Here is a 14,205-nt window from a genome sequence, read left to right as displayed (position 1 = left end):
GCATCATCAGCGGGTGAGAGTGGTGGCTGCTGGCCCCACTTGCACTCACTGCTGGCACCAGAGCCACTGCTTACACCCGCTACCAGCACCCAGCGCCAGCCCAGATGGCTCGGCACTATCAGCGGGTACAAGTGGTGGCTGCTGGCCCCAATTGCCCCTCAGGGCTTCTCTACCTCCCCCTGCTCCTGAGGGGCGATCAGGGCAGCAGCCACTGCTCGCACCCACTGCTGGCGCTGGTCCCACTAGCACCCACTGCTGGCACTGGCCCCAATCACTCCACGACATCAGTGGGTGCAAGCAGGCCTGGTGCTGTCAATGCGTGGGAGCTGCAGTGGCGGTGGGGACTGCTGGCAGACAGGGGACCGGGGGCTGGGCCGGGGTGTGGAGAATGGGCTGAGATCCGCCCCTGTGCCCACCATAGCCTCGTAGCCCACAGTTCCTTTCAAGGTGCACGAATTCGTGCACTGGGCCCTAGTAACCACATAAGATCCTATTTTTTATAACCTGAAAGGAAATAGACTGTAGCTTTCAGGGGAGAGGATGCGTTTAGAACATCTACTTTTAGAAGAATAGCAAATAATCAATTTAAATGAACTGGAAACTTGTAAGTTTCCATTTCTGAATCCCATCCCAGCAATGTCGATAATGACTACACTGATGCAGATACACCAAAATAACGGTAAGTTTCCCCCAACACAGTACATCTAATGCAAACACAGACCCCTCAAGGTTGCCACAGCCCTTTTCCTGCTTCGTGACCCCCACCTCACCCCCACACACATGGTGAGCATGATAAAGGGGGGCCTTCACAGTGTGCCATACGTGTAGCACATCACCTTTGGGACCTCCATGGAGTCCCAGCAAGCAACTCTCGGAAGCTCCCCACACACGGCACCATCTGCACGGAGAGGTGGTGATCGCTGTCCATGACTAACACCAACCAGATTCTGTCTACACGCTTGAGGGCAGGACCACCGGGGAAAGGGCAACAGCTGCCACAAAGACCATCAGATGAAAATCACCTTAGATCCCCTGTAACTGCACCCCGCCATTGTCAGAGGAAACCAGCAACCCCCAAAGGACCCCAGATCTGATCACCAAACTCAAGTCACTCAGAGTCACACCCAAACCATTTTCAAACAAACCCTAGGAACTGTGAAAACCATCTGATGAATAACAGAGCCATTTCAGTTCTAAATACTCAAATGCATCACTCGCTGTATAAATGAACAGAGAAGCATGATTTAATGAAGAAAAAAGCACAAAATGAATTTTTTAAAAATTATTGTCCCAGCTCAGATCTTCCATTAACTAATTCTTTGATCTTTGGGAAATCAATCTATCTACGTCTCTTCCTTCACAGTAAAGGCTCGGACTTTTTTCATTGTTGTTAATCCTCACTCGAGGATATTTTTAAAGAGAGTGGAGCGGGGGGTGGGTGGAGAAGGGAGAAAGAAAGAGAGAAACATCGATTTGAGAGAGACACATTGATAGGTTGCCTCCTGCAGGTGCCCCAACTGGGGCAACCGGGGCCAGGGATCAAACCTGCAACCCAGGTACGTGCTCTTGACCGGGGATTGAACCCGTGACCCTTTGGTGCAAGGGCCGACGCTCCAACTACTGAGCCACAACAGCTAGGGCAAAGGCTCGGCCCCTTTTGCCCCCGTTAGTATAGCATCCACTAGACATCGGTAGTCAATGTGCAATAAACCAGAGCGCGTTCCACGCCAGGTATTTAACGTTCACAGCAGCCCTATGAGGTTTTACAGAGGAGGAAACTAAGGTGCAGACTGGTGAGTGACTTGCCTGCTAACACATACCAAGTGGCAGAACCAGGATTCAAACACAGGCCTCTGGCCTAGCGCCCGCCCCTCACTGCACCTTCATGACTGGGAGAGGAACCAACATTCCGGGCAACGCTCCTCTGAGCGCAACCTGCTCCCAGCTTCAATGCTGTTCCACCCCCTCCACCTCGTTAACTGGCTCCTCGTTCAGACCTCGAGTTAAATGTCACTTCCTCAGGGAACCCTCTCCGACCGCCCTTCCTAGGTCAGATGCCTGGGCCCAGGTTTTTTTGTTTTTGTTTTTTCTGTTTCTATTCTGTTGTTGTTTTTAATAATTATTTACTGTTGAAAGTATTACATATGTCCCCTTTTTCTCCCATTGACCCCTTCCAGCCCGCCCCCGCCCCCAGCCCCAGGCCCTCACCGCCCCCACACTGTCTGTGTCCATGGGCCATGCATAGTGGCACACAAGGTCTTTGGTTGATCACCTCCCACCACCCACTCACCCTCCCCCATCTCCCCTCCAAGACTCTGCACTCTGTTCCATGCTTCCATGTCTCTGGATCCACTCTGTTCATCAGTTTATTTTGTTACTTAGATTCCACCTGTGAGTGATATCATGTGATACGTGTCTTTCTCTGACTGACTTACTTCACTTAGCATGAGACTCTCCAGGCCCCTCCATGCTGTCTCAATAGGCTCAGTTTTTAATAGCGCTATTGATCATTCCTCTAGGGCATTTGTCACCATTCTAATGATCTATTGCTGTGTATGCTTGTTTGATTAAAGCCTTGCTCTAGAGCCTCACCCATCCAAGACTATAAACTGCAGGAGGCCAGCGCTGTGCTGTGTGCTGCCCCTCCCCAGTGCCCACATGGGGAAGGCCCATGAGGGGCCGGTGGCCACTGTCCCAGGAGGCAATGGCACAGGGCCAGGGACACGCTAGTCAAGTTTCAATGTCCTAGTTAGTTGGCAATTACTCAGAAATTCCTATCACATATACAGGTGTCCCAAAAATGTATACACACTGATTTCTATTACATTTTGAAAATGAAATGTATTTTAATAAACTCTGCCTTTATAATTATTCAGTATATATATATCAGTATATATATTCAGTGTGTGTGTATATATATACATATATATATATATACACACATATATATATATGTATATATATATATAATTATTCAGTATATATATGGGGGAGGGTGAGTGGATGGGTGGGAGGTGATATATATATATATATATATGTGTGTGTGTGTATATATATATATATATATATATATATATATAGATATATGTATATCTCACATATGTATATGATAGGAATTCAGTTTTTTCTCTTTAGTTTATTTTTTCCCATACACCCCCTCCACCTCCACCCACCCCCATAATCACCACACAGTTATCCGTGTCCATGAGTTCCTTCTGTTTTTCCTTTTTTGCTCAATCCCTCATTCCCCCTTCCTTCCCCCACCTCCCGAGAGCTGTCTGCCTGCTCTCTGTCTATGAGTCTGTATTTTGCTTGTTAGTTCAGTTTGTTCATTAGATTCCACATATTAGTGAGACCATATGGTACTTGTCTTTCTCTGACTGGATATTTCACTTAGCATAATGCTCTCCAGATCCATCTAAGCTGTCGCAATGGGTAACATTTTCTTCCATTTTTATGGCTGAGTAGTGTTCCATTGTGCAAATGTACCACAGCTGTTTTATCCACTCATCTGCTCAGGGGCACTTGTGCTGCTTCCAAATCTTGGCTATTGTAAATAGCACTGCTATGGACATAGGGGTGCACATATTCTTTCAAAATAGTGTTGCGCGTTTCTTCAGATAAATTCCCAGAAGTGGAATTACTAGGCCATAAGGCAATTCCATTTTTAATTTTTTGAGGAACCTCCACAGTTTCCCACAGTGGCTGCACAACTCTGCATCCCCACTAACAGTGCACAAGGGTTCCTTTTTCTCCACATCCTCACCAACATTTGTCATTTGTGATTTACTGATGGCGGCCATTCTGATAGGTGTGAGATGGTACCTCACTGTCATTTTAGTTTGCATCTCTCAGATGATTAGTCCTTGAGCATCTTTTCATGTCTATTGGCCATCTTGTGTCCTCTTTGGAGAAGTGTCTATTTAGATCCTTTGTCCATTTTTAAATTGGATTGTTTCTTGGTGTTGTTTCATAAGTTCTTTGTAAATTTTGGATATTAAGTCTTATCAGACGTATTATTGGTGAATATGTTCTCCCTTCTGGTGGGCTAACTTTTCATTTTGTTGATGGTTTGCTTTGCTGTGCAAAAACTTTTTAATTTGATGTAGTTCCATTTGTTTATTTCTTCTTTTGTTTCCCTTGCCTGAGGAGATATATCAGAAAAAAATATTGCTATAGAAATGTCCAAGATTTTACTGCTATGTTTTCTTCTAGGAGTCTTATGGTTTCGAGTCTAACATTTAAGTCTTTATTTCATTTTGAGTTTAGTCTTATCTTGTGTGTGGTGTAAAAAGGTGGTCTAGTTTCACTTTTTTGCACACATTTGTCCAAATTCCCCAACACCATTTATTGACTAGACTGTCCTTTCCCATTTATGTTTTTGCCTCCGTTGTAAAATATTAATTGACTGTAAAGGTGTGGGCTTATTTCTGGGCTCTGTATTCTGTTCCATTGATCTATGTGTCTGTTTTTATGCCAGTGCCAAGCTGTTTTATTTACTACTAGAGGCCCAGTGCACAAAATTTGTGCACAGGTAGGGTCCCTAGGCCTGGCTGGCAATCAGGGCCCATCTGTGGAGCAATCGGGGGGGAGCCCCCACTGGCACCTGCCTTGGCTGGACTGGAACCTGTGGGCTGGGGGCAGCTCCTGCGTTGAGCATCTGCCCCCTGGTGGTCAGTGAACATCATAGCAACTGGTTGTTCCATCTGTTGTTCTGCAGTTCAATTGATTTGCATATTAGGCTTTTATTATATAGGATGGCATTGCAGTACAGTTTGATATTAGGTAGCATGATTCCTTCAAGTTTGTTCTTCTTTCTCAAGATTGCTGTTGCTATTCGGGGTCTTTTGTGGTTCTGTATAAATTTGTGGAATATTTGTGATATACACCCTGGTGTCTTGACAGGAATTGCATTGAATCTGTAGATTGCCTTGGGTAGTATGGACATTTTAAGGTGTTAATTCTTCCTATCCATGAACAGGTATATGTTTCCACTTATTTGTATCTTCTTCGGTTTCTTTTTTCAGTGTCTATTTTCCAAGTGCAGGTCTTATACATCCTTGGTTAAATTTCATTCCTAGGTATTTTATTCCTTTTTAAGCACTGAACATTGAATTGTTTTCTTAGTTTCCCTTTCTAATAGTTCATTATTGGTGTATAAAAAATGATTTCTGGATATTTCTTTTGTACCCTGCTACTTTACAGAATTCATTAATCAGTTCTAGTAGTTTTTTGGCAGCATCTTTAGGGTTCTCTATATACAGTATCATGTCATCTGCAAATAATGACAGTTTTATTATTCTTCCTTTCCCATTTGGATGCCTTTTATCTCATATTCTTGCCTGATTGCTGTGGCTAGGACTGCCAGTACCATGTTGAGTAAGAGTGGTCAAAGTGGGCATCCCTGTCTTGTTCCTGATCTTAAGGGGAACACCTGTTGTTTTTGCCCATTGAGAATGATGTTGGCTGTGGGTTTGTCATATATGGCCTTTATTACATTGAGGTATGTTCCCCCTATTCCCACGCTTCTGAGAGTTTTTATCATAAATGGGTGCTGGATTTTATCAAATGCTTTTTCTGCATCTATTGATATGATCATGTGGTTATTATTCTGCATTTTGTTTATGTGGTATATCACATTTATTGATTTGCAGATATTGTACCAAACTTGCATCCCCCAGAGTAAATCCCACTTGATCACGGTGTATGATCTTTTTAATGTATTGCTGGACTCAGTTTGCAAATAATTTGTTAAGGATTTTAGCATCTATGTTCGTCAGATATTGGCCTATGATTTTAATTTTTTGTAGTGTCTTTATCTGGTTTTAGAATTAGTATAATGCTGGCCTCGTAAATGAGCTTGGGAATCTTCCCTCCTCTTGAATTATTTGGAATAGCTTGAGAAGGATAGGTGTTATTCTTTGAATGTTTGGTAAAATTCACCTATGAAAGCCAGTGGTCCAGGACTTTTGTTTGTTGAGAGTTTTTTTTATTACTGTTTAATTTCAGTAGTTGTAGTCTGTCTATTCAGATCATCTGATTCTTCCTGATTCATTTTGAAAAACTATGTTTCTAGGATTTTATTGATTTCATCCAGATTGTCCAATTTGTTGGCATTTAGCTGCTCATAATATTTTCTTACCATTGTTTGTATTTCTTTGGTGTCAGTTGTTACTTTTCCTCTTTCATTTCTCATTTTATTTATCTGGGTCCTCTCTCTTTTTTCTTGTTGAGTCTGGTTAAAGGTTTGTCAATCTTATTTATCCCTTCAAAGAACCTGCTCTTGGTCTCACTGATCTTTTATATTGTTTTTTTTAGACTCTGTTTTGTTTATTCTGCTCTGATCTTTTCCTTCCTTCTGCTCACTTTGGAAATTGTTCGTTATTCTTTTTCAAGTTCCTGTAATTGTCAAGTTAGATTGCTTATTTGGGCTTTTTCTGATTTCTTGAGATAGGCCTATAATGCTACGAATTTCCCTCTTAAGACTGCTCTTCCTGTGCCCCACAGATTTGGGGTAGTTGTATTCTTATTTTCCTTTGTTTCAAGGTATCTTTTGATTTCTTCCTTGATCTCATTGTTAGCCCATTCATTGTTTAGTAAAATGTTATTTAGCCTCCATGTCTTTGTGTGTTTTTCAGTTTTCTTCTTGTGATTGATTTCTAGTTTCATAACATTATAGTCAGAGAAGAAGCTTGATATTTCCATTTTCTTAAATATTTTGAGACTTTTATGTTCCTAACATGTGGTCTATCCTAGAAAATGTTACATGTTCACTTGAAAAAATGTATATCCTGCTGCTTTGGGGTGAAATGCTTTGAAGATATCAATTAAATCCATTTGATCTAGTGCGTCATTTAAAGCTGCCATCTCCTTGTTGATTTTATGTCTGGAAGATCTATCCATTGATGTTAATGGGGTGTTAAAATCGCTACTATAACTGCATTACTGTCAATCTGTCCCTTTATGTCCATCAAGATTTGGTTTACATATTTAGGTGCTCTATGTTGGGTGCATAGTGTTTACAAGGGTTATAGCTTCCTGTTGCATTGTTCCCTTTATCATTAGGTAGTGGCCTTCTTTGTCTCTTACTATAGGCTTGCTTTTAAAGTCTATTTTGTCAGATATAAGTATTGCTACCCCAGATTTTGTTTCCTTTCCATTTGCATGAAATACCTTTTTCCACCCTTTTATTTTTAGTCTGTGTCTATCTTTCATCCTCAGGTGGGTCTCTTGAAGATAGCATATATATGGGTCTTGTTTTCTTATCCATTCAGCTACCCTATGTCTTTTGATTGAAACATTTAAGCCATTTACATTTAAAGTGATTACTGCTAGGTACATATTTACTATTATTTTATTTTTTAACTGTGTTCCTGTTTTCCTCTTCTTCTTCTCCTTTCTCCTCCTTCCTCTTTCCTCTTCCTTCCTTCTCTCCCTCCTCCTTCTTCTTAAAGCAAGCCCTTTAACATTTCCTGTACTACTGGTGTGGTGGTAACAAACACCTTTAGCTTTTGTTTTAGACTAAAAAAAAAACATTTCTCTCTTAATTTTAAATGATAGCCTTGCTGAGTAAAGTAGCCTTGGTTGTAGGTCCTTGTTTTTCATCATGTTGAATATGTAATGCCAATCCCTTTTGGCATGAAATGTTTCTGTTGAGAAATCAGCTGACAGTCTTATGGGAGTTCCCTTGTAGGTAATTAACTGCCTTTCTCTTGTGGTTTAAGATTTCTCTTTGTCTTTAACCTTTGGCATTTTAATTATGCTATGTCTTGGTGGTAGCCTCTTTGAGTTCATCTTGTTTAGAACTCTCTGAGCTTCTTGGACTTGTATGTCTTTTCCTTCACCAGGTTAGGGAAGTTTTAACTCATTATTTCTTTAAATAGTTGCTAATCCCTTGTTCTCTCTCTTCTCCTTCTGGTATCCCTATGTTGCGAATGTTGTTACACTTCACATCCCAAAGGTCCCTTAAATTATGCTCATTTTTTTTTTTAATTCTCTTTTCTTTTTACTGCTCTGATTGGGTGTTTTTCCCTACCTTGTCTTCCAAATCGCTGATTTGATCCTCCACTTCATCCAACCTACTGTTTGTTCTTTCCAGTGTATTCTTGATTTTGGATATTGCATTCTTCATTTCTGACTGGTCCTTTTTTGTGGTATCTATGTCTTTTTTCATGCTGTTGATCATCCTGATAATCATTATTTTGAACTCTTTAGCAGATAAATTGCTTGGATCCATTTCATTTAGCTCTTCTCCTGAAGAATCCTCTTGTTCTTTCATTTGGGGTCTGTTCCTTTGTCTCCCCATTTTGGCTGCCTCTTTGTGTTTGTTTCTGTGTATTAGATAGATCTGCTATTACTCCCAGTCTTGTTAGAGTGGCCTTATATAGTAGGTGTTTTGTGGCACAGTTTCCCTGATCACCTGAGCTCTGGAATGCCCCTTGTGTATGTAATGTGGGCCCTCCTCTTATAATTGAGTCTTGATTGCTATTGGCCCATTTGTGCATGGGATCGCCCCTCTGGCTGGCTGACTGTGATGCTCAACCCTGACCAAGGTGTGCAAGCTGCTGTGCAGGTGCTGACCACACAAAGCGAAATTCCCTCAGCAGGGTTTGGTGCCTGCCAAGATTTCCCTGCAGATATGCTGCTTGTGAAACTTACTGGATCCCTGTTCTGTTAGTTGTCTGAACTACCAGGTGTATTGGTTCTGGGCCTTTTCAGAGAGACTCGAGTGCAAACCAATTTCAGACACTGCCTGTGACTGGCCCTGGGCAGCCTGTTTGGAGCTATCAATGATGCACAGCTTGTGGCTCCCTCTGCTGGGCCTGGTTGCATGTGGAAAGCACTAAGCTGTGTACCAAGCCTGGCTTTCGCCAGCACCAGGCCTGGGGGCAGGTCAGCAAGTGTTTCAAAGCTCACAGAGATCTGTCTCTGCCTGCAGGCTCCAGTTGGACTTAGAGCCTCTGCTGTACTCCTCAGCAAGGCATAAGCTCCATAGGGTAGGGTGAGAGGCATTCCAGTAGGTGGGGCTATTTTCTGGCCCGCAGGCTATGTGCATGGACCAGATGGCCCTGCCCGAGAAAGATGGCTTCTACAGTATAGAGGAATGACTCAGCACAGGGATCCTGGTGGCTGATGCCTTAGTTCTCTCCCCAGAGCCACCAACCTCAGACTCTCCTTATGCAGCTCTAGTCCACTCTGCCCTCCCTCTGCCAGAGCCCAGGGTAAGTGACTAAAAACAAAATTTGGGGCATTGGCCCTTTAAGAGGGTGTCTGTGTCACTAACCATCTCTCCCTAGTGGACAGAGACCCCACTGCTTTTCACAGCTGGATGTTATGTGGGCTCCATTCCCAGTTCTGGTGCTCTAGGCTGGGGAGCCCGGCTTGGAGTTTAGACCCCGTTCCCCACCCCCACCCCCCCGCCCAGCTGAGATACCCCTCCAGAACTTCAGCTGCTGCCCATGCAGCCCAGCCAGCCCTCTTACTCCTCTGCACTTCTTGAAGTCTCGATGTGGCTCCTTCTCAAAGTCCTTGGTTATATGGCTTCTCTCCAGCTAGTTTTCAGTTGATTATTCAGGATGATTACTCTATAATTTAGTTGTAATTCCAGTTTGGTGCTGGGAGGAGGTGAGTCTAGCTCCCACCTAATCTGCCACCATCTTAGTCTGCCTCAGGAATTTCTGAATACACATGTGTGTATATATAAATTCAGGATTATATATCTGACTAATAAAATTCTGAATTTTACATGCAGGTTGAGGGTGCAGACTCTCAAAAATCCAAGTATAACTTTTCACTCCCCCAAAACTTAACTATTAATAGCATTTTTATAACATACAAAGTATGTATTAATTAACTGTTTATGTTATTAAAAAGTGCTAGTAAAAGTAAGAAAGAGGAAATATATTTACAGCTCTATACATATTTATTTTAAAGATTACATATAAGTGGACCCACACAGTCCAAATTCATGTTGTTCAGGTGTCAACTATTTATATACATCAGCCCTCAACCTCATTTTTTCAACATTTCATTTATAATGTTGATTTTTTTAAAAATGATTCCCACCTGTCCGGTGTGGCTCAGTGGTTGAGCATCAACCTATGAACCAGGAGGCCATGGTTCTATTTCCAGTCAGGGCACATGCCCGGGTTGTGGGCACGATCCCCAGTGTGGGGCATGCAGGAGGCAGCCAATCAATGATTATCTCTCATTGATGTTTCTATCTCTCTCCCTCTCCCTTCCTCTCTGAAATCAATAAAAATATGTATATTTTTTAAAAATGGTTCCCAGCCAGGGCCACTGTCTGTGACGTTGACACTTCTCCCCATATCTGTGCAGGTTTTCTCTAGGGAGTCCAGTTTCCTCCCATATCTCCATTGTCCCACGCTGAGTAGGTGGGTGTGGGTGTCAGTGGTCCTGTGATGGAAGGGTGTCCTGTCTAGGGTGGGTTCCTTCCTTGCCCATGAGCTGCAGAGAGAGACACCAGCCACCTGTGACCTGAACTGTGACCTGATCTGGGAAGTAATTATCTTAGTAGTTTTTATTAATCTTTCCTAACTAAACATATGTATAGCTCACTTTTATTTCAATGTTTAGTATCAGAAGTGTTTGGGTCTTTAGTTAGAAGTGATGCTTTTTTGAGTAGGAATATGGTGTAAGAATGTAACTCTTGGTTATATCAATCTATAGAAGATCAGTCTCAGCATACATCATTTCCTTTAAAGTCACAGTTTCCAAGAACTTATTGATGACACGAAGTAAGGATATATGGTATATAAAATAAATCTCAGTCTTTAAAAATCCAGCAAAGCATTCAGAAGCACCTTTAAGCACCTTAATAATAACAGACTCTCTTTGAATTCTCACCTTCTACCCTGCTTCCTTCTCCACAGACTGATTTAGTTCCTCAGCAGATGTTCTTGAGATAATTCTACAGAGTAAGTTATCTCCTTTCTTGGCTAAATGGTCCGACCTGAGCTCATGGCTCTTGCACTTATAATACCTGGAAATATCTATCACTCCTGGGGAGCTGTAACTTGGGATCCACTTTCCTATTATAATCGTGTGGAGGATTAATATCTTTGACCCAATTATGACAGAAAAAAACTTCAGAAAAGAGACTCAGAACAATAAGACCCCCACTCGGGATGTGGAGAGGACCACCACATATTTCATTAGAAGACAGAACCGGGAGAGGTGCTGTCTCAAAGTGCTTGCCCCGCATAAGGACAACCAACCACTGAGCAAAAGCAGCTGCACAGCCTGCCCTTGCCCAGCCGTCGCCTGCAGCTCCGTGTGCCCTCAGCTTACACGTGGCTGCGCTTTCGGGGTCTCCGATGGTGTTAGATACATGAGTCTACACAACAACCATGAGGCATGAACCTCTTAAAACATGTCCTCGTTTTCCCTATTCAGACCATTTAATGCAGACGGATGTGTTACAAGGCTTCCTGCAACACAGTCTACTTTACACCCATCAACCCTCTACTATAAGTGAGGCAGGAGTATAAGCAGCTAGGAAAACTCCTGGCAAGTGGGATGGGGAAACTGAGGCAAGATCGTTAAACAATGCCAAACAATTAACACTTTACAGTGACTCTATGTTCCCTAACCAAGGCTACTTGAGAGAAATGTTTATCCCTCCCCTCCCTAACCAGAGAACACAGAGCTTAAATCACGCTGGTCAGGCAGACAGGTAACAGAGACCCAATTTATGCCATTTGTGCCAGCCAAACCCAAGGAGATGAAGTCAGGGGAACAAATAACCAAAACAACAACAACAATTAGAGCCAGACAGACCCAAGATAGGAGTAAGGCAGTGAAACCGACCAGAGAATAATCCCATACTCCCCTCTAGGCTGTTGTTAAGTATCCACATTTCGAGGGACACACCTGGGAAACATGACTGTTCTGTAAGACCCTCCCCTGAGACCACCCTAGGACTCCGCCAGCAGAAGAAAGATAAACCCCCTCAGAACAAAGCCCAGCATGGACTTTGGAGCCTGCCCGGCCTTTTCTTGGGCATGAACTTTTTACTTTCTTTCTCCTAAACTCTAAGGGTCCCCACAAGACTGGCTCCCTGGGGTGTTGCAGGCAGCAGCAGTTCATCCCAAGCTTACCCAAGCTGAACCTGTCTCCAAGGCCCCCCTTTCCTGACTCCCCATGAGCTGCAGCCCTGAGTGGCTCACTGCTGTCCCTGTGACTGGTATTTCCCGGTGAATTGGCGCAGCCCAGCGTGGCTCACTTCTTTCCTCCTCTCCAGGGAGCTAAGCACAGCCCCGCCCGGCTCTTCCGTTGCTGCTTCTACCCACCCCAAGCCTTCCTGTCTCACTGACCCCGCTTTAATGAACACACTCACACTGAAATCTTCCCTGCACGAAGTCAAGAACCCACACCCTCCAGGCCAGCCTCAGCAGACCCGCTCCGCCCGGTCCCCGTCCGGTGACAGAAAGGGACCTGGAAGTCACACTCCTGCTCACCCGCCCGACCCGGTGACCCACCCCTGCCACATCAGTCGTTCCCGGGGCCAGGGCTACACAGAAGGTGACCAGCACGAACAACAGCCTGGCTCTCTTGCGAGGTCTAAGTCCCTGGCTTCTTAAGGTTAAATGTTAAGACTGTCTCTGGCTGAGAGGGAGCAACAGTGAAGGAAAGTCTGCCTGAAGCTGCAGGTGTGTGGTTTTCTGCATCGAGTTGAACTTAAAATCTTATCATCACCATTTACTCTTTTACTAAGAGCAAACCTCACTCCCCTTTTTGCTGAGATCTTCACAGAAGTCACTCTCCACTGCAGACAGGCAACTGCATCCCCCCAGAGCCTGAGGTCTGTGATCAAGGCCCCGCCATCCCAAAGGGCTGCCACTAAGGTCTCAGCTCCTCCGGGGAAGAAAGAGTAATTGCTGCTCAGGAAACACAAAGCAGCCACTTACCCGAGACTGTAGCCGCTCAGGTCTGATGCAGCCGGCGCCGGGGAGGTCTTGTCAGAGCAGGCAGATGCGTGCGTCCCGAGGTGGCCGCGGGGCAAAACAGGAACCTCTGTGTGCAGGTTCTGCTTTCTGTCCTCTGGCCCGTTACCCCGTTTTCATGAATGCATTCAGGGCAAATCCCACTGAGAGAGCAGAAGCTCGTGCCAGGCCCTGTAGGGTCCCCTCCGCCGATCACCAGCTCTCTGAGGGGGTCCTGAATGGCGTCAGGCAAGCATCCCTGAGAAAGCAATCAGCCTCATGCAAACAACTTACAATACATTTAAGACAAACACAAAACGTGTTTAAAACATGCCAACCTCTCTGACTTCTCCCTCTCGACACCCAGTGCCTGCTCACCACCCACCTGCCCGCTTCCTCTGCCCACATGTGGGACAGCACATGTCCCCCAGAGGCCCGGGGGTGCCTTGCACACCCCAGATAAGAACTCAAGGCTTCTTTGCTTCAAGGAATCTTTTGCTTTTAAATCACCACTTCCCAATCAGTGTTCTCAGTGCACGGGCCTTCTCCCCAGCCGGACCCGCTGGGCCGCACACGGCACACTTGTTCTTTGCCACGCGTCCTGTGCCGTTTAAAAGTCGTCGAGTACTTGCTCTTCTCAAGGACTCTGCTCCACAGGTCCTAAGACGCGGTGCTGGGAAGCCAGCGTTTTCCTAATGTGTCCCCATGGCGCACTGCAAGCTACCAACACTGACCTGAGGATTTAAAAACCCCTGAACCTTAGCAGCAGCTCCAACCCCAGGAGCGGGGCCTCGCTGCTCCGCGTCCGTGCAGACCTCACCAGAGAGCAGCTCAGAGGAGCCGCTACTTGATGCTGAAAACCACAAACCTGCCCCTTTCATATGGCAGTTCTCATCTCACATGTCACTATGCACCAGCAAGTGCCGAGACGGTCATTAACTCTGATGTGGCGAAGAGATCAAGGGCTACGGTGTCTGCGCACACGGCACATCCTCCTACAAAAACACAGAAAGAAAAACCGCAGTGAAATGGCAATTCCAGTCCAACAGCGCAGCGCGGGCCACGAATGGAGCTGCCTCTTCTGGCCACCAGGTGTGCGTGGTGCAATGAGATGGCAGCCCGGACCCGCCCTGTGGCCCTCTCCACCGCCCCCCTGGGACCCTAACGGAGTGACGCCTAGAACCTGCCGCCTCAGGATGTGGCCTCGTTTTCAAGGCAGGGACGTGCCCCTCGGAGCCCTGTGCAGAGAACGGGCTGCTGC

General features: G+C 44.9%; 1 protein-coding gene across 1 annotated transcript in view; it reads right to left on the bottom strand.

Annotated features, from left to right (window-relative positions):
• JAML (junction adhesion molecule like) overlaps window positions 1–13,540 on the bottom strand; it is a 37,789-nt gene extending 24,249 nt beyond the window's left edge. The window contains exon 1 of the mRNA XM_080642921.1: window positions 12,930–13,540. The gene's annotated coding sequence lies outside the window, so the exon portion shown is untranslated. The remainder of the gene's footprint in view (window positions 1–12,929) is intronic.
• Window positions 13,541–14,205: the final 665 nt, after the last annotated feature.

The sequence above is a fragment of the Plecotus auritus genome (genome assembly GCF_963455305.1).
Source record: "Plecotus auritus genome assembly, chromosome: 9".
Lineage (NCBI taxonomy): Eukaryota > Metazoa > Chordata > Mammalia > Chiroptera > Vespertilionidae > Plecotus > Plecotus auritus.
Note: the sequence above shows the minus strand (reverse complement) of the source record. Positions and strands in the feature narration are given on the sequence as shown.